This window comes from Miscanthus floridulus, chromosome 18, assembly GCF_019320115.1.
Source record: "Miscanthus floridulus cultivar M001 chromosome 18, ASM1932011v1, whole genome shotgun sequence".
Lineage (NCBI taxonomy): Eukaryota > Viridiplantae > Streptophyta > Magnoliopsida > Poales > Poaceae > Miscanthus > Miscanthus floridulus.
In genome coordinates this window covers 44,197,724-44,219,388 of record NC_089597.1, presented here as the reverse complement: position 1 = coordinate 44,219,388, position 21,665 = coordinate 44,197,724, and the positions used below count along the sequence as shown (strand labels likewise).

Here is a 21,665-nt window from a genome sequence, read left to right as displayed (position 1 = left end):
TCAATTTGTGTTCTCCACTTACTTTATTGTCTAACTAATTGACAACTGCTTCAGTTTCTTTTTAATGATATTTTTAAAGTCCTGTGGCATAGATGTATCTGTTCAGAGTTACATCTGTGAATTTAGATTAGTCGACAATTGCTGCTAATGAAATGATCAAATTATTCTTTTTAGAATTTAGATTAGTCGACAATGTTCTACTCTGTGAATTTGGATGAAAATTAGCTGCTATAATTAGCATGGCATTGCCCCAAATCCTCCTCTCCTACTTCAGTCCCTTTCCCCGTTATGGGATCATCATCCACTCTGTGAATCTGTCGATTAATTGTTATCTTTTCTTCACAAGAAATGGATACCCTTAGCCCTTAGGATAATAGGTGTGGAATTTGTTAAGCACATTTGCAATCCAATATTGCAAAGTGCTGCAATCCATCATAGAGGCAACTGTCACTGGTCACACTTGGGAGGAGCATTTGCTGGGATTGATGAGAACCAATCTACCAGGTATCAGCTGCCTGTGAATACTGGTGGTCTGGTATGGGTGATACATTCATTAGTCATGACCATGGTGGCATCAGTTGACCCTATCCAATACACAGTGTAGCATGGTGACATTGCTGACTTTAGATCATCAAATGAGTTGAAACGTATCCCTGTGGTGGATGGGATATAGGGCAGCTAAACAGTACATGATGTTGCAACTTCTTTCTAGTGATCTGGCTGTAGTTTGTGCCTAGGTATTTGGTTTCTGAAGCATTTAGGGTGATGTGTCATGCCTTGTACGTTCTTGTGTGGATGCTGGGTTTGTGAGTTGTGCCTTAAAATCAAGATCCATTGGTACTAAGATTCAGAGGGGTACATTGTTTCAGCTATTTGGCTTCCAAGGCTGGATGACAGATTGCAAAGGTGTTTGCTCTTTGCAGTTTTATTTACTTCCATTTTTCTTGGGGAAAGGTTGTTCTTTCTCGTTGGTGACTTCAATTTTTTTCGATGCAAGATTAAGGCTTCTTATTTCAGCTATAAATGCATGCTGAGAATTGCCTGCAGAACTGTTCATGATGCTGGTAGCAAAGATGATTCTATTTATAACTCTGTTTACTAGTGGCTACTAAATGAGGCCATGCTTGTCGAACAGAAGATATTCTCTCTATCATTGATTTAATCCACGAAGGGCGGGCCTGGTGCAAGCGGTAGAGTCTTACCGCCTGGGACCGGAAGGTCCCGGGTTCGAGTCGCGGTCTCCTCACATTGCACAGGCGAGGGTAAGGCTTGCCACTGACACCCTTCCTCAGACCCTGCACAGAGCGGGAGCTCTCTGCACTGGGTACGCCATTGATTTAATCCACAACTGGTTCAATGCGCCTCTAGTTTCAGGCTTTCAGCAATGCATTATATGCTTGTTTTTCATTTTTCTTGGTAAACAAACTACATCAGCATATGAGCCTTATGCTTAAGGTTAGTCTTCTATCTGTCTTTCTACTGCTCTAGTAATGTTTTGTTGTTTTGCTTAAAGGTCGACAGGATTAGAGTATTTCCACCGTGTTTGAGGTACAAAATATACCAATGTGTGCTTTTGCCTGTTGTTGCTAAACCATGCCAGAAAGTAACCAAGCAAACAATCTCAGGGCACACTAAAATTTCAGATCTAGATCCACTAACAGACAATGGATCCATATGCAAGTCGATTATAATAGGCAGCCAGTCAGCCACAAGAACTAGGCTGACATCTGTGTTTAGTAAGTGACTTTCTGCCTTCTTGTAAATGATTTGTTTCAAAATTGAGGAAAATAATCTCCAGCTGAGTTACTTTAATTCTGTGAACAGAATGATTTAGACTATGATGGCAATTTCTTGGAAAAGTGTTTGTCTAGATGGTAGCACCATAGCAGTCAAAATACAATCAAGTTCTGAATCCACTAGTTTTCAATGCGGATCTCATTCATGGAAACATTCTAACAGGAAGTTATCGCTTATGTAGACATATCTATACACATATGCAGATGTATACATTATACCTAATATGAATTTTCTTGTCATTTTGGGAGTACATGCTTTTTCCTTTTCTTCTTAATCCATTTCCCCACTTTTGCAGCACTCATTCTTTGGTGAACGTGCAATATCACCCTGGCTGTGATCTACTGATCTGTTCTCCTGTTGCAGGCCCACTAATCATAGGAGTAACAAGGTCACACAAGGGATGTAAATAGGAACCCCCTGGGTAGTTCTTGGTCAGCCCCTTAATTCATTTTCTTCTATACTTTTCTTGCTTTGAATCCAGGATTAGTTCATTTTATTCTGGTGCATGGCTGGGGCTAAAGGTCTTGGACGTATTTGGCCATAGTGTGGTGTTTACGTCACTAGTCGAAGTTCCTTGTTTGTCGGTTAGTAGTAAATCATGCCCTAATGGGATTCTGATTTCTGAGTCTTGTTAGACTCCTATCTTCTTAGGGTCTGTTTGGATCAAGGGGCTAAAGATTAGCCCTCCCTTAGCCACCTTTTAGCCCTTGGGGATTCAAGCAGGAGGGCTAAAAGGAGAGGCTAATCTTTAGCCCTCCATTAGCCTATTAGCCCTTGCAAGGTAGGCTAAAAGTGCTAAAAGTTGACTTTACTCTCTTTCTCTCTCCTCTCTCTTATACTTTTAGTCATCTTTTAGTCATGTATCTAAACAACACAAGGGGTTAAGCTTTAGCCTTTTCATTTTAGGGCTAATCTTTAGCCCTAGGCTAAACTTTAGCCAAGGGGATCCAAACAAACACTTAATATAATGATATGTGGTTCTCTTGCATGTTCGAGAAAAAAAAATATTGAGTTTTGGGTCGTGACCTACTGAGAGAACAAAACTTGCGTTGATATCCCCTCTCCTGCACATTTTTAGCGACAGCACAGGACCATTATTACCGTCTTTTTTGTTTGAGGCGAAGCAGTTACCGCCCTTCGTAATACTAGACAACTGTATCATGCGCCAGGAAAATAGAATCGTTTCTCAGTGGCCACATCAATATGACAATTGACAAACTCAGTCAGCACAAACTACAGTGAAACAAAGTGTTATTTCAATCCTACCAAGGGCGCTGGAGATCGTGGCTTACAGTTACAGATAACGATTAGATTAATGCGTAAACCTCAGTGTGAATTATTTGAAGCATCACAATAGATGAAAACATTGGACTCATCCATATCACCATTGCTTCCTCTTGATCTATCACAAGCAATCCACAAGTTTCAAACCAGCTACAGATAGGCCTTGGGCAAGTTGTACCACCAGTCGGGTGGCTTATCTGCTAATCTTTACCATGTTATATACTCCATCCGTTCTAAATTATAAGTCGTTTTGAACTTTTTTGGTACACCTATTTTGATATGTATCTAAATAAAATATATGTCTAGATACGTAGCAAAATGGATGTATTAAAAAAGTCAAAGCAATTTATAATTTTAAACGGAGGAAGTAGCATTGTCATACTGCTATTTAATCACTCGTAGTTAGAAGAAAAGGAGGCTAGAAGTAGGCAGAAAGAGGCCTCCCTATCAATGTTATCCGATCGATTAATCATTCTTATCGGTACCTAGCACTCGATTAGGTCCTCCAATTCGATCAGAGCGATCAGAAACCTGATCGTCTGATTTATCGTCGATTAATCGCGATAAATCATCTGATTAGGTGTCTTGACCGATTAGCACCAAATAGGCAGATGGACTGCTTGATCTTACTGGGCTATATTTGTTTAGGCCAGGCCCATTAGGGTTTCTCTTTTATACCTCTCCCTCACTATTTCTCTCACCTCCTCAGTCCTCACCCTCACTCTCCGGTCGTCGACTGCACTTGTTGTGTGTGCAGCTGCTGAGCTGCATCTCTTCCCCTCCATCCTCACTCACTCCTCCCATCCTTCCGGATCCAATCCAAGCTGCCCGTCCGTGCATCTTTCCTGCTGCGTGCTGCTTCCTCCTCCCTCTTGCTGCAGGGTCATCGATTCTCTTCCCCACCTGCTGCAGGTCCAAGGGAGCACGAAGATGAGTTATGATGTAGTATTGATGCTCGATGTCTACTAACCAGAAATATAGTCTTGATGCTCGATGTCTACTGTATATACCATACATATATGATATATAGTCCTGCTATATACATGAGATTATATGGACGACTAGACCGATAAGAGGTCTACTAATCGTCCTTATCGGCGATTAATCGTAGTGATCGTCCTTATCGGTACCAGGGCGATTAGAGACGATTAGCCAATTTAATAACATTGCTCCCTATATCTAGCTATGTTGTCTGCTTCATACGTGTTGCTTTCGTGGAGAGAATTTACATGTTAAGACCAAGCTTGATCAACAGTGGCATTTATGAAAATTCAGATGGCTACAAAAGGAGTGTCTCAGATTTGGAAGGCAGTTCTGCTAAAAGATCAGTCTTAACACTACTCCTCTTAAGTAGCATGGCATCACTACTACAAAAACGATTTTTAGCAACGGGGTTTTTTTTTGTAGGGGCGGCTCCACTACCAACCGCCCCTACAGTGGGTGAGCTCGGGTCCCATGATTCCAACCGCCCCTATAAATCTAATAGTAAGGGTGGCTGGTGATACGAGCCGCCCCTACAAATGGGTAGATTTGTAGGGCGGCTCACTCACCAGCCGCCTTTGGTGTTGTGATTTGTAGAGGTGGCTCAATCATCGACCGCCACTACAGATGCTGCACGTATAAAAAGGCTGCAGTCTCCTTCCTCTTCGGGTCGCTCACTCGCACCCTGCCTCCACCTGCTCGCTCCCTCCCACCCTCCCTCCCACACCGCGACGCCCTCCTCACCTCCGCCGCCCTCCTCCTCGTCTTCCCCGCGCAGATCCGACCTCCTCCTCACCTCCCCCGCCCTCCTCCTTGCCTCCACTGCGGCGGCGCTGAAAGCTCTAGTTTGGTTTTGGTTAATTGATGAAACCCTAAGTGCTAACCTAGTTTATCAAGATGATTATGAGATAGGTAGCACTACTCCAAGTGATGAAGCAATGGCAAAGATCATGACAATGGTGATGGCATGGTGATGGTCAAATGCTTAAACTTGGAAAAGAAGAAAGAGAAAAATAAAAGGCTCAAGGCAAAGGTATAAAATGTAGGAGCTATTTTGTTTTAGTGATCAAGACACTTAGCGAGTGTGATCACATTTAGGATTGATAGCCGTACTATTAAGAGGGGTGAAACTCGTATCGGAATGCAGTTATCAAAGTGACACTAGATGCTCTAACTCATTGCATATGCATTTAGGATCTAGTGGAGTGCTAACACCTTTGAAAATGTTTGTGAAAATACGCTAATATATGTGCATAAGGTGATACACTTGGTGGTTGGCACATTTGATCAAGGGTGGTGAAGTTTAGGTGCAAGGGTAAGAAACTCCACCGGCGGAGTGTCCGCCCATAGAGTACGGACAGTCCGACGGTGCCACCGGTGCCCTAGACAGAAAAGTTAGAGGTCACTGTAAGTGACAGGACGCTGGCCTCGGCTGGACCGGTGCGTTCGGTCAGTGGTAGTAGAGGGTGCGCGTGTCAGTCTATTGACCGGACGCTGGGTCACTCAGGGACCGAACGCTGATAGGTTTCGTCCGGTCAAACTGACGGGTCTGCACAGTACCTAGGGTATTGCACCGGACGCTAGTCTATGTCCGGTCAAGGTGGACCGGACGTGTCTAGTCGAAAAATACGCCTCGGGGAGCTTACTGGAAACGACCGGACGCTGGGGCTTCAGCGTTCGGTCAGTTTTGCTAGAGCGTTCGGTCAGCTTCGTAGCTGTTGAAATCTGACGAACAGCGTTTGAAGCAAGTGACGCATGGCGTCCATCGAGCGACCGGACACTAAGGGCCAGCGTCCGGTCAAGTCTGACCGGAGCGTCCGGTCAGCCCGCAGTGTGCCCAATGAAGGGGTACGACAGCTCTATTTCATGGGGGCTTCTATTTAAGCCCCATGGCCGGCTTAAGCTCACTCTCTTGCACATTTTCATTGACATAGCAACCTTATGAGCTTAGCCAAAGTCCTCCCACTCATCTTCATCATTGATTCATCATCTTTGTGAGATTGGGAGAGAATCCAAGTGCATTGCTTGAGTGATTGCATCTAGAGGCACTTGATATTCGTGTTGCGCTGTGGATTTCGCTTGTTACTCTTGGTGGTTGCCACCACCTAGACGGTTGGAGCAGCGGTGGAGGATTGGCACAAGTTGGTGATTGTTCGTGGCCATCTCTGGTGATTGTGAGGGGAGTTGTACCTTCCCTGGCGGAGCGCCGAAAGGTAACTCTAGTAAATTGCTCATGTCATTGAGTTACCTCACTTGTGGGTCGGTTCTTGTGGTGTCCTATCGTGTGGACGAGGTTTGTGAAACATCTCTTAGCCGCCGAACCACCAAGTGTTGGTCGACACAATGGGGACATAGCGTGTTGGCAAGCACGTGAACCTCGGGAGAAAATCGATTGTCTCTTGTCTTTTGCAATTCTCTCGGTGATTGGCTTAATCTTCATCTTGTGATTGGTTCATCCCCTACACGTCGGTATAATCACCCTACTCACCTATTTACATTCTTGCAAACTAGTTGATACAAGCTTTTTAGTGTAATTAGAATTGAGAGCTTGCTTTATTATTGTCATTCATCTAGTTGAGCTCTTTAGAGTAGCAAGGTTGAGAGCTCTTAGTGAGTAGTTATATAGCAAGTTTGTGTGCCTAAGTAATCATTGCAACTAGAATTATTGGATAGGTGGCTTGCAACCCTTGTAGAGCTAGAGCAAGTTTGCATTACGCTATTTGTCACACTAATCAAATTGCTCTAGTTGATTTATAGATTTTTAAATAGGCTATTCATCCCCTCCTCTAGCCATATTAGGACCTTTCAAGTGGTATCAGAGCCGTGGTCACCGTTTGATTGAAGGCTTAACAACCTCGGTGTCAAATTATGGCTCAAGTTGTGTTCAACCATGTGGGGGGCAAACCACCGTTCTTTGATGGCACATGCTATGATTATTGGAAGAGAAAGATGAGGATGTATCTTGGTTCAATCAATGATCAAGTATGGGAAGTGACCGAGAATGACTATGCTATCATTGATCCCGATGATCCCACCAACCAAGATAAGATCAACAAGCAATGCAATACAATGGCTCTCAACACTATATACAATGCCATTGATTCTAAGGTGTTTGAGCAAATCAAGGATTGTGAAAGAGCAAATGAGGTGTGGAAGAGATTGGAGGAAACATATGAGGGCACACCGGCGGTGAAGAGTGCCAAGTTGTATATCCTCAAGGACAAATTGACAAGCTTCAAGATGAAGGAAGATGAGAGCATTCGGAGAATGTTCCATCGATTGCAAGTAATTGTCAATGACTTGAAGGCTTTGGGAGAGAAAGATCAAGGATGATGACGTCTCTCATCGGTTCTTGATGTGCCTACCTCCAAGATTTGAGATGTTAAGATTGCTAATCATAAGAGGAGGATTGAAGGATATTACCCTCCAACCAAGTACTAGGTGATGTCATGACACAAGAGACATACCATATGGAAAGGGAGGGGGATGACAAGGATGACAAGAAGGAAGAAGAAGACAAGAAGAAGAAAAGCATAGCATTCAAGGCTAGCTCATCATCATCAAAGAACAAGGGCAAGTCCAAGAAAGAATCAAGTGATGATGATCTTAGTGATATTGATGATGAAGCTATGGCTCTCTTTGTGCGCAAGATGGGCAAGTTCATGAAGAAGAAGGGCTATGGTGCAAGAAAGAGAAGAGATCACACCAAGAAGAAAGAGTATGTGAGAAGATGCTACAATTGCAAAAGCCCGATCATGTAGTAGCAAATTGTCCATACAATAGTGACAATGATGAGGATGAGAAGAAGAAGCACAAGGAGGATAAGAAAGAAAAGAAGGAGAAGAAGGAGAAGAGAATGACCTTCCAAAAGAAGAAGAAGGGTGGAGGCTATGTGGTCACATGGGATAGTGATGGCTCTTTGGATAGTGATAGCTCTAGTGATGATGACAAGAAATCTATCAAGAGAGCACTAGCAAGCATTGCCATCAACAACAAGCCCTCCATCTTCGACACTCCATCGACTGTGCCTCATGGCAAAACCTACCAAGGTAAAATATGATGTGAGTGATGATGAAGAATGTGAAAGTGATGCTTGTAGGAGTGATAATGATAATGAGAAGTACTCCAAGGAGGAGCTCATGGACTATGTGTGAGCAAGTGCATACTTGCTTTGAGATGAAGAGAAAGGAGTGCAAGGAATTAAACAAGAAAGTTACATTTCTTGAGCAATCCCTTGATGAGCTCAATGCCACTCATAAGAGGCTAATGGAAGCCCATAAGAAGCTTGGTAAAGCTCACTCTAAGCTTGAAAAGGCTCACTCCTCTCTTATTGAGCAAGTCAAAGTGGAAGAAGCCAAGAAGGAGCAAGTGATCATAATATGTGATGTGGGACTAACATGTGATCTTATTGATGAATCTTTTCATGAACCCATTATTGTTGCTCCTACTAACACTTCTTGTAGCATAATTATTACTACTCCACCTATGAATGATACATCACTAATGGTGGAAAATGAGAACCTCAAGAAGAGGTGAATGAGCTCACTCATACCTTAGGCAATGCCTATGGTGGAGATGCCCGCTTGCTAAAGTGCTTGGGTAGCCAAAGGTTTTCTCTCAACAAAGAGGGATTAGGCTATACCCCCAAGAAAGGCAAGGCGGCCTTTGTCACTCCCAAAGTTAGCTTTGTGAAGGGCAATGGTCGGTTTTGCAATAAATGCAAGCAAGTTGGGCATATAGAGCAAAATTGCAAGACTAACAAGAACAAGCTACCTAATGTATCCTCAATCAAATTTGATTCTTGTTACATGCTTTATAAGGGTGCCAATGGTGTGAAGGCTAAGTTCATTGGTACACCAATTGTGGGCCCAAAGAAGAAGGCCATTTGGGTACCAAAGACCTTGGTGACTAACCTACAAGGACCCAAGCAAGTTTGGGTACCTAAAAAGAATTGATCTCTTTTGTAGGTAAATTATAAAGCCGGAGGAAGGCATTGGGTGCTTGATAGTGGGTGCACACAACACATGACCAGTGATCCAAGAATGTTCAATTCAATCAATGAAAGCAAGAGCAATGGGATTGATAGTATCACATTTGGTGACAATGGCAAAGGCAAGGTCAAAGGGCTTGGTAAGATTGCAATATCCAATGATTTGAGCATTTCCAATGTGCTACTAGTAGAGAGCTTGAATTTCAACCTATTATCGGTAGCTCAATTGTGTGATCTTGGTTTCAAGTGCATATTTGGTGTGGATGATGTAGAGATCATAAGTGTAGATGGCTCTAACTTGATATTCAAAGGATTTAGATATGAGAATCTATACTTAGTTGATTTCAATGCTAGAGAAGCTCAATTAGTCAACATGTTTGATCACTAAGTCTAGCATGGGTTGGTTATGGCATAGAAGGCTTGGTCATGTTGGAATGAAACAATTGAACAAATTGATTAAGCATGACTTAGTTAGAGGCTTGAAAGATGTCACATTTGAGAAAGGATAAGTTATGTAGTGCATGTCAAGCCAGGAAAACAAGTTGGTAATACACATCCTAAGAAGAGCATGATGAGCACATCTAAGGCATTTGAGTTGATGCACATGGACTTGTTTGGACCAACCACATACACTAGCATTGGTGGAAACAAATATGGATTTGTGATTGTGGATGATTTCACTAGATACACATGGGTGTTCTTTCTTGTTGACAAGAGTGATGTGTTTGCAACATTCAAATCATTTGTCAAAGGCATTCACAATGAGTTTGAAACAACAATCAAGAAAGTTAGAAGTGACAATGGTAGTGAATTCAAGAACACTAGAATTGATGAGTTATGTGATGAATTTGGAATTAGACATCAATTCTCGGCCAAGTATACTCCTCAATCAAATGGGCTAGTTGAAAGAAAGAATAGAACCTTGATTGATATGGCAAGATCAATGTTGAGTGAGTACAATGTGAGTCATTCATTTTGGGCCGAAGCAATCAACACGGCTTGCTACTATAGCAACCGACTCTATTGTCACCCTATGATGGAAAAGACACCTTATGAGCTATTGAATGGAAGAAAGTCCCAACATAGCATACTTTCGGGTTTTTGGTTGTAAATGCTATATATTGAAGAAAGGCACTAGATTAAGCAAGTTTGAAAAGAAATGTGATGAAGGTTTCTTGCTTGGTTACTCCACTACTAGCAAGGCTTATAGAGTTTGGAATTTGGCTAGTGGTACTCTTGAGGAGGTTCATGATGTGGAATTTGATGAAACAAATGGTTCCCAAGAGGAAGATGAGAACCTAGATGATGTAAAAGGCACTCAATTGGTCAATGCAATGAAGAACATGGACATTGGTGAGTTAAGGCCTAGAGAGGTGATTGATATTGAAGATGACAAGAATCAAGTGCTCTCTAACTCAAATATGCAATCTAGTGGTTCTCATGATCAAATCCAAGCAAGCACTAGTAATGGCAATGTGCAAGATCAACAAATGGCTAGTTCATCATCTCAACCAAGTGATCAATCTAATGCAAGCAATCAAGTGCAAGTGCTTCAACCAACCAATGTTGCAAGAGATCATCCATTGGACACTATCATTGGTGATATTTCAAGAGGATGTGCAAACAAGATCAAGATTGGCATTCATTTTGTGAGCACTTCTCATTTGTGTCATCCATTGAGCCTAAGAAGATAGATGAAGCTTTGAATGATGTTGATTGGGTCAATGCTATGCATGAAGAGCTAAACAACTTCACAAGAAACCAAGTATGGGAGTTAGTTGAGAGGCCTAAGGATCATAATGTGATTGGAACTAAGTGGGTCTTTCGGAACAAGCAAGATCAAGATGGGATAGTAATAAGGAACAAAGCAAGATTAGTGGCTCAAGGTTACACTCAAGTTGAAGGTCTTGACTTTGGAGAAACATATGCCCCGGTTGCAAGATTGGAAGCAATTAGGATCTTGCTAGCTTATGCATTGTGCCCACAACATCAAGTTGTACCAAATGGATGTGAAAAGTGCATTTCTAAATGGGTACATCAATGAGCTTGTGTATGTTGAGCAACCTCCCGGTTTTGAAGATGAGAAGAAACCCAACCATGTCTACAAGTTGAGAAAAGCTTTGTATGGATTGAAACAAGCACCTAGAGCATGGTATGAGAGATTGAGGGATTTCCTACTCTCTAAGGGATTCAAGATGGGAAAGGTTGACACCACTCTCTTCACCAAGAAGCTTGGAAATGACTTGTTTGTAATGCAAATCTATGTTGATGATATCATCTTTGGATCAACAAATCAAGAATTTTGTGAGGAGTTTGGCAAGATGATGGCAAGTGAGTTTGAGATGTCTATGATTGGAGAACTTAGTTACTTCCTTGGTCTTCAAATCAAGCAAATGAAGAATGGCACATTTGTAAGTCAAGGCAAGTATATCAAGGACATGCTCAAGAAGTTTGGAATGGATGATAGTAAAGCTATTAGTACACCAATGGGGACAAGTGGAAGCTTGGATAGTGATACTAGTGGCAACATGGTGGATCAAAAGATGTATCGGTCTATGATTGGAAGTCTACTCTATGTGACCGCATCAAGACCGGATGTGATGTTTAGTGTATGCATGTGTGCTAGATTTCAAGCCTCACCAAGAGAAAGTCATTTGAAGGCAACAAAGAGAATATTGAGGTACTTGAAGCATACACAACATGTTGGATTATGGTATCCCAAAGGAGCAAGATTTGAGTTGATTGGATATTCGGATTCCGATTATGCGGGATGCAAAGTTGAGAGAAAGAGCACATCGGGCACATGTCAACTATTGGGAAGATCACTTGTATCTTGGTCATCAAAGAAGCAAAATAGTGTAGCACTTTCAACCGCCGAAGCGGAGTACATTTCGGCCGGTAGTTGTTGTGCTCAATTACTTTGGATGAAGGCTACTTGAGTGACTTTGGAATCAAGTTCAAGCAAGTGCCATTGCTATGTGACAATGAAAGTGCCGTAAAGCTCACCAACAACCCGGTTCAACACTCAAGAACAAAGCATATTAGATGTCCGTCATCATTTCATAAGAGATCACCAACAAAAAGGGGACATTTGCATAGAGAGTGTGGGCACCGAAGATCAACTTGCCGACATATTCACCAAGCCACTTGATGAGAAGAGGTTTTGCAAGCTAAGGAATGAATTGAACATACTTGACTTCTCCAATATGTGTTGATGCACCCCATTATATGACATGCCTCTCCTTCGAGCAATCCAAGGTAAAAGTTGATTGGCATGGCATACATCCTTGCTAAGGACATGATTAGTGCATCTAGACATATTTCACATTTGAATAGGCTCATTCATGAAAATCAAATGAATTTGATGCTTGTATGGTACCACTATTGCTTGTATGTTTGAAATGATCTAGTGGTAGCATATGACATGTTTGTGGGCTTGTAAACCTAGTGTTTGATTTAGAAAATGAGCTATAAGTGTTTAACTCAACATGGTACAAGATAACCCTTATTTGGAGGTGTGAAGAAGCTTGTCCTTGGATCAAACCGAGTTAAATATCTTTTGCAAGTAATCTAGATTGAACCAAATTGGGAAAATGATCCTCATTTCACATGGTTTCACCCCAACATATCTATAATTTGAGGTCACCCCTATCTATACTTTAAGCCTTTGTGGTCATTGATGACAAAGGGGGAGAAATAGTGTACAAAGATAGTGAAACAAAGGGGGAGAGATAATATATGACAAAAGAAGGGGATCAATTAAAATTTTGAGCATACAAATAGGGGGAGCAAGCTCATAAACTTGTATGGTGCACTTGAATGAGCATTACATATGTTTGCTTGCATGGCATAAGTTTTAATTTCAAATATCCATGCTTGTGTGGTGTATGCTAGTTGTAGGTTTGAATGTTGAAATGAAAAACTAGCATGCATAGGCTAAGTAACTAGACTTATGTTCATTCTATGGAAACTAGACCCTTGCATGTAATGTTGATCTCATGGGGTATTCTAGTTCTTGTATATGTCTAGTTACTAATGGTGCTAAGGATGGTATATTGGTGCACTCCGATTGGTATCACGCTTCAAAGGTCCATCTCTTATACCTTAGCATCATTTGGTAGAAATTGTCTCCTATATTTCCTATCTAAGCATATGTGCAAGCTACAATCCAAACTCTTAGCACATATGTAGGGGGAGCAATTGCTATCATATGGAGTTCATGAAACTTGTCCATATCCTTTACACATGGTAAATATGCTTGGGCAAGCAACATGGATTCAAATAAACTTTAATTCATATCTTTGTATAAGGGTTGTCATCAATTACCAAAAAGGGGAGAGATTGAAAGCTCTAGTTTGGTTTTGGTTAATTGATGAAACCCTAAGTGCTAACCTAGTTTATCAAGATGATTATGAGATAGGTAGCACTACTCCAAGTGATGAAGCAATGGCGAAGATCATGACAATGGTGATGGCATGGTGATGGTCAAATGCTTAAACTTGGAAAAGAAGAAAGAGAAAAACAAAAGGCTCAAGGCAAAGGTATAAAATGTAGGAGCCATTTTGTTTTGGTGATCAAGACACTTAGCGAGTGTGATCACATTTAGGATTGATAGCCGTACTATTAAGAGGGGTGAAACTCGTATCGGAATGCGGTTATCAAAGTGCCACTAGATGCTCTAACTCATTGCATATGCATTTAGGATCTAGTGGAGTGCTAACACCCTTGAAAATGTTTGTGAAAATACGCTAACACATGTGCACAAGGTGATACACTTGGTGGTTGGCACATTTGATCAAGGGTGGTGAAGTTTAGGTGCAAGGGTAAGAAACTCCACCGGCGGAGTGTCCGCCCGTAGAGTGCGGACAGTCCGACGGTGCCACCGGCGCCCTAGACAGAAAAGTTGGAGGTCACTGTAAGTGACCGGACGCTGGCCTCGGCTGGACCGGTGCGTCCGGTCAGTGGCAGCAGAGGGTGCGCGTGTCGGTCTATTGACCGGACGCTGGGTCACTCAGGGACCGGACGCTGATAGGCTACGTCCGGTCAAACTGACGGGTCTGCACAGTACCTAGGGTATTGCACCAGGACGCTGGTCTGTGTCCGGTCAAGGTGGACCGGACGCGTCCGGTCGAAAAAATACGCCTCGGGGAGCTTACTGGAAACGACCGGACGCTGGGGCTTCAGCGTCCGGTCAGTTTTGCCAGAGCGTCCGGTCAGCTTCGTAGCCGTTGAAATCTGACGAACAGCGTTTGAAGCAAGTGACGCGTGGCGTCCATCGGGCGACCGGACGCTGAGGGCCAGCGTCCGGTCAAGTCTGACCGGAGCGTCCGGTCAGCCCGCAGTGTGCCCAGTGAAGGGGTACAACGGCTCTATTTCATGGGGGCTTCTATTTAAGCCCCATGGCCGGCTCAAGCTCACTCTCTTGCACATTTTCATTGACATAGCAACCTTGTGAGCTTAGCCAAAGTCCTCCCACTCATCTCCATCATTGATTCATCATCTTTGTGAGATTGGGAGAGAATCCAAGTGCATTGCTTGAGTGATTGCATCTAGAGGCACTTGGTATTCGTGTTGCGCTGTGGATTTCGCTTGTTACTCTTGGTGGTTGCCACCACCTAGACGGTTGGAGCAGCGGTGGAGGATTGGCACTGAGTTGGTGATTGTTCGTGGCCATCTCCGGTGATTGTGAGGGGAGTTGTACCTTCCCCGGCGGAGCGCCGAAAGGTAACTCTAGTAAATTGCTCGTGTCATTGAGTTACCTCACTTGTGGGTCGGTTCTTGCGGTGTCCTATCGTGTGGACGAGGTTTGTGAAACACCTCTTAGCCGCCGAACCACCAAGTGTTGGTCGACACAACGGGGACGTAGCGTGTTGGCAAGCACGTGAACCTCGGGAGAAAATCGATTGTCTCTTGTCTTTGCATTCTCCCGGTGATTGGCTTAATCTTCATCTTGTGATTGGTTCATCCCCTACACGTCGGTATAATCACCCTACTCACCTATTTACATTCTTGCAAACTAGTTGATACAAGCTCTTTAGTGTAATTAGAATTGAGAGCTTGCTTTATTATTGTCATTCATCTAGTTGAGCTCTTTAGAGTAGCAAGGTTGAGAGCTCTTAGTGAGTAGTTATATAGCAAGTTTGTGTGCCTAAGTAATCATTGCAACTAGAATTGTTGGATAGGTGGCTTGCAACCCTTGTAGAGCTAGAGCAAGTTTGCATTACGCTATTTGTCACACTAATCAAATTGCTCTCAGTTGATTTGTAGATTTTTAAATAGGACTATTCACCCCCCTCTAGCCATATTAGGACCTTTCATGCGTGGAGCCCCGATCGAGGCAGCGCATGGGTGCTGGCTGGTGGTCGGTGGTAGATCCGGCCACAACAGGCCTAGATCCGGTCACCACCCCCACGCGGTGAGCGGAGGCTCGGAGAGGGGCCCGCCCAGAGCGATGGGATGCAGCTGAGGCCAGAGGACGCCATGGAGGAGGTGGAGGCCGAGGCGGCGCCCAAGGCGGCGGGGGGCCCGGAGCTAGGGTTCTGGCTCGCGGCGCGGCGGTGGCTGACACCCGACGACCCCTTCTGCACCATCGCTCGCTGCCTCCACTTGAACCGGCACCAACTCCATGCCTCGACATCGTCGCCCGCCACCTCGACATCATCGACGACCCATGGGATTTTTGGACTTGCGAGACGGCGACTTGGCCCAACTGTGCTGCCTGCGTCTGCCGGGCCAAGCGCAATATAAGCAGCACTGCCTCGCGCTTGCGCTGGGCAAAACCCTAGCAGCGTCTCCTCTCTAGCGCCCGCCGCCACTGCGACCTCCTCTCGGTCCCACCGTCCGTCGAGGTTAGTCTCCATGTCCCTTTCCCTCCCGTCCTCTCGAACAATATCAGATCCAGCCTTTGATTCGGTTTCATGATGAGGTGGTCGAGCGTGTCAGGTGATGCGGATGAGGCTGGCGGAGGAGGACGACGGTGGCATTGCGCGCGCGCCTCATCGGCTTCATGATTTATCCCTGCCCCTCCTACTGCTTTGACATGATCGCGTTGATTCCTGATGCTCTTGTGCGTTCCCATTTAGGCTGCTATCGTGTATTGGGTATGTTGTGTTTTTCCATGATCCACGAAACGTCCCTCTCTTGTAATGTTGTGCTGTTTATGCATTATCAGTGAAGCTTGTCTTGTAATTCTGATGTGCTGGCGTGATGGAAATCAATTCTTGGTTCTGGTCCAGGGAGGCTGGTTGTTAGTTTGTTAGTGAATAAGTACATCAGTCTGTAGGTGTTTGGTGCTGAGAGATCCCTCACTTTTTGAGTCTAAAGTTGGCAGCAATTTGGTGCTTGCTGATCAGCTACGTAGGTGGTTTAGTGGTAGCTTAAACCCTGTCTAAGACTGCTTAGAATAATATGAGTTGAGTTCTGGTAATTAGATGGTGCATTGTTCAAGGATTCTAGATCTTGTTGATCAAAGCAGTCTAATTGCAAACTAGATGATGAAGGGTGAGGAATACTCTGATTTTGATACTCTTAGACTTGTTGAGGTCTTACAGTCTAGCATTGTTTTACAATCAAGCATTGTGTGATTCAGTACTATTTCCAAAAAATAGTTTCAGGTTAGGTAAATGCAACTGGATTGGTTTTTGTATCTGAAATTTGCCTGTGAGATAGTAGTAAAAATAATAGCAAAGGATCACCATGCCTCTGTTGGTCATGTTATGTTCTTCACTGGTTGTGTTGGTTTTTTATCTAACGGATCTCCTTGAAAATGCCAAATGCCCCTCTAGTGTAGCTGTGATTGTTAGTATGTTTGATCCCTAAAGACAGAACTTTCCTTCTGCAGTGAACTATTTGTTAAAAATATTTCATTTATGTTTGGGAAGCAAATTGGTAGCTACCGAGTACCTTGCAATAAATAAATTCCAATTTATACTGATTGTTTGTTTGCATTGCTCGTTAGTGAGGAATTGTTTCTGTCATTGACTGTTGGTTTCACTTCATACTGTCATTTGATTGTTTTATATAAGATTGTATTCTTGCATTGGATGTATATTTATAACCAATGAAATTGCACCATGCAGGTTTTACAAACCCTCACTGATGTTGCGGTTCCATCCAAATATCTGATTTCTTCCATAAAAATCTTATATTCTAAAACAAAGGTTGTTGCTTGCTTTAAGAAAGCACGAAGTTCTTACTGACTAGTTATGTTCATTAATCATTATCCTCATGCTCCCAGGTTCTACCTGTGTTCTCCAGTATTGTTAATCTTCCAATAGACAAGTTTCAAAGTGCCATTTCCCGAATCTTGCAGGTTAGTCTGTCTTGTTATGACAATATGTGTTTGTTTGAGTCAATTTTTAGATGATTCTTTAATTATGGTTTGAAAATGAAGCACTAGCTTGAGACTTGAGTTCATTTGGCTGAGACATAAATAGAACCTTACAAGTGTATTATTGTCCTGTTAAAGTTTTTTGAAACTTAAAGAACAAGTTTCTTTCACCTCTTTTAGGACTTGAACTTTTCAAGTAACTTATACGGATTAACGAGGAATGTAGGAAACTGTTGTAGCAACCATGTTATTGTGATATTAAATGAAGTTCTGTAATCCATAATACTATGAGCCTTACCATTTATAGTTGAAAAAAATGTAGCATAGGGGTTTCTTTTATGATGGAGTTGTGCATGAAAAATATATGTTTCTGGTCGAATTTAAATTATAATTTTTTTTATGAAAAATTGTATTGTAGGGGCGGTTCTAGACTGAACCGCCCCTACAAATCGATTTGTAGAGGCGGCTGGTGTTTTTCAGTCGCTCTACACTGTAGCATGCAGCGACACTGTAGCGTGGAGCCGGTGAAGCTGCACATCGTGGCTTCTCTGGCTCCTCCTCTTTGTAGTTCATTTTTCTTCTCAGGAAATGAAATGGCTCCTTGTTACAGTGGCAAACAGTGATGCTACAGGAACTAAGAGGAGAAGCCAGACCCGCCCGGAGCTGCACCATGTATAGTGCCTATCTTATCGATGTGAGAGTTAGAACACACAGCTTCTTTGCTGCACTGGGCTTTCATGTAGCTTTAACAGTGCCTATCTTATCGATGTTGCTGTTACATCATGTCTTTCGGTCCTTGATAAGCAACATGTATAGTGCCTGTCTGCCTCTTGCGCTGTTAGATATTGATTGGGCTTCTCAAGTCGGTTTCCCCGAAGCTAGAGGATTTTTACTCTTCTCACAATCAAGCTATTTCTTTTGAACTTTGCTCCTTGGTAACTCGTTTCTTTTGTCAGACACAAGACCTTTAAGTAGCCAAGATTTTTTTTAGGGATTTGATGTAGCTATCCTTATTCCTAATCTTTGGGATATGTCTTTGCGTTTGAGTGCTTTTTTTTTTTCTCTTTTGGAGGGGGTGGCTTAATGCTTTAGGCAGCTGGTTCTGAGTGAGACTGAATATATAGGAAATGTGGCATACATTTCCATTAATGGTTTTCAAGAAAAAACACCAATACTATGTTGTTCGAAGTAAGTTTACAATCAAATATTATTTTCGAATTGTACATGGACTGTGAGTAGGCATTGAATCATTCATTGATACATGATCCCCGTACTTTTCATCACACCCCTTGTCACTGACTCACTGGAATTTGTTTGAGTGTGAGATAATTGCCAAATTGATACTCCTCATTCAGTAGTACTTTCTCTCCATTCCAAATTATAAGTCATTTTGTCTTTGTCTTAAGTTAAAATTATCTAAGTTTGACCAGGTTCATAGAAATATATTGGTCAAACTCGAAAAGTTTGACTTAGGATAAAACCAAACCGACTTATAACTTGGGAATGGAGGGAGCAGTTGTCATCGGGTGCATTACCTGTCTAATTTCGGGCATCTTTGTAATTCGAGGAATTGATGTATGTAAAGTTGAGATAGCAATTCATCAATATATCCTTTAGTATTTTTGCAAGGATATATTACTGCAACAAAGTTTACAAAACCTGTAACGATGAATCACTGTGAAGTCTGAAATGAGATGCATATGGAGATCGGATCAGATTACTTTCGAGTGAGAATTGCAAGCTATCTAACCTTTGGTGGAAAAATGTACACGTTGGAAAGTGGGGAGAAAGAAAAAGGAAGTTGCATTGCATGGACTCCCAACACGGCAAGGCTGGACAGATCTTGCTACCTTTACCTGTTCCGTGAATTATCCGATGAAAGCTAATCGATACAGGGCATGATTTTACCTTTGAATGAATGCATGCAGCCATCTCGACACAGACGTTTTACCAAGAAATCTTGTCCCCATAATCTAAAGCATACTAGACTGTGTTTTCCCCCACTCAAGTACCTGTCAGCTGCATCTTTTTGCACTGCGTTCTCATCTCTGAGGTCACTTACTATAAAGATAACCCACTGTGTTACTGATGCTTATCAGAACCTTCTTTGCTTCCATGCAGGTTGCAGTACTGCAGTGAGCTCTTGTCTCTGATAACTGGCTGGATTTCCATGAGTAGTTCTACCATTACACAAGGGGAAACCCAAGATGATCAGGATGTGTTCGAGGAACAAATCATATCATTCCCATCTCAACCGAGTCACCCTTCGTTTCAGTATTCCCAAAATCCAAACTTGAGCCCGTGCCTAGCCACACTCAAAGGCAACTCATCCTACGTCTCCGGGCTCGTTTTCGACAGCGATTCGCTCTACGTCGCCTCGTCAGATGGGCACATCAGGCTTTGGGCGTTGGACATGGCCATGGCCATAGACGTGCAACGAGCCGAGCAGTCCACATCCACGGTTGCAGCCACCAGCAGTCCCATAAAGAGCATCATCGCCACCAGCAACGGCGGCCTCGTCAGCTCGCACCAGGACGGCAAGATCAGAGTGTGGCATTGCGGCCGGAGGGACGGGAGCAGCCGCAGCGACCACCTCGCCCTGCGCCTGCGCGCCGTCCTGCCGACCGCCGCGGACTGCCTGCGCACGTTCCTGTTCCCGAGCAACTACGTGGAGGTCCGGCGGCGGCACCGGAGGCGGCGCACCTGGTGCACCACATCGACGCGGTCAACGCGCTCGCGCTCTCCCCGGACGGCGCGGAGATGTACTACGTGTCGTGGGACCGGAGCCTCAAGCCGTGGCGGCTGATGCCGAGCCTCCGCTGCGTCGAGTCCGTCGCGCCCGCACACGATGACGCCATCAACGCCGTGGGCGTGTCGGGTGACGGGCACGTGTACACCGGCTCGGCCGACAGGACGATCAGGGCGTGGAGGCGCCGCCAGCCGGGGCGCGGGGGAAGCTCGCGCTGGTCGCCACCATGGAGCGCCACAAGGCGGCGGTGAACGCGCTGGCGCTGGGCGCCGATGGACAGGTGCTCTACTCCGGCACGTGCGACAAGACGGTCATCGTGTGGGAGCGTGCGGGAGAGAGCGTGGCCGCCGCCGACGCTCAGGGGCCACACGGGTGCCGTACACTGCCTGGCCGCCGCCGGGCAAGTGGTGTGCAGTGGCTCGGCGGACAGGACGGTGAGGGTGTGGAGGAGAGGGGCGACAGCGGCGGCGCAGGCGGCGAGCTACACCTGTCCTCGCCGTGCTGGAAGGCCGTGCTGGAGCAGTGAAGAGCTTGGCGTTGGTGAATAAATCGGGAGGTGATCACGGCGGTTCGTGCGACGAGTGCTGCTGCGGCGGCTGCCGCTGTGCAGAATTTGTTTGTAGCGGATCGTTGGACTGTGACGTCAAGATTTGCGCCATGTTTGTTTGGGCTTGTTTGGCTGATTAGTCATGTCTAAAAGTATAATTAATTGATTTAATGTGAGAAAAAAATACTGTTTATTAACTGAAAAAATACGACTTATAAGTCAAATAAGCACAAGCAAACAGGGTGTTTGAGCGGGCGTCGTTGTTTATTGCTTATGATTTGCTGTAGTAGCCGTGCGCTCATGGATACTTCTGCAGTTGAAAATGCTGGGTCAACTTTTATTGTGGGGTTCCCTGAGGATGGGATCCAAACATGCAAAATGCTAGTAATTCGGGTCTATTTAGTAGAACTCTGGCTTTAGCCAAAACAGTTACGGTTACGGATTCATCTGCGAAACAGATTTATTTAGGGAGTTGAATCTGTTTTCTGGACTGTTTGACAAAATAGCTTCTTCTTATAGCGAATAAGGATGAAAGGTATAAAATACTATTTTTTATTTTTTCTTCTTTTCTTACCTTTTGTTTCTCTTTATTATTTATTTATTCTTTCTCTCCCTACCTTCCCGCATCGCAGGCCACAGTTCCCAGCCTCGCCTCACGTTGCGTCGCCCGCAGTGACTTGTTCGGCTGGCATTAAAGTCGACTGCAGCTATTTTGTTGTGAGAGAAAAATACTGTAGATTCTAGCTGATAAGCCGGCTGATAAGTTCAAGCGAACAGGCCCTTATCGCATCACATCCCCACCTCCACGGCAGCTGTAACAGAACCGCCCAATTTATACAAGATCAAGTACGGCTGTCCCCGCTAACACGTTGACACACACATACTTTCACTCATATAAACCCGGTAGTCCGCCGAGTGTCCCGAAAGACCTCGGTAAATCAACATCACAACCAAGATCGCGTGATTAAGCAAAAACACATCACATACG

At 44.0% G+C, this 21,665-nt stretch overlaps 1 pseudogene; it reads left to right on the top strand.

The window, feature by feature from the left end:
• Positions 1-15,508: 15,508 nt before the first annotated feature.
• On the top strand, positions 15,509-20,817 carry LOC136523725 (protein JINGUBANG-like; annotated as a pseudogene).
• Positions 20,818-21,665: the final 848 nt, after the last annotated feature.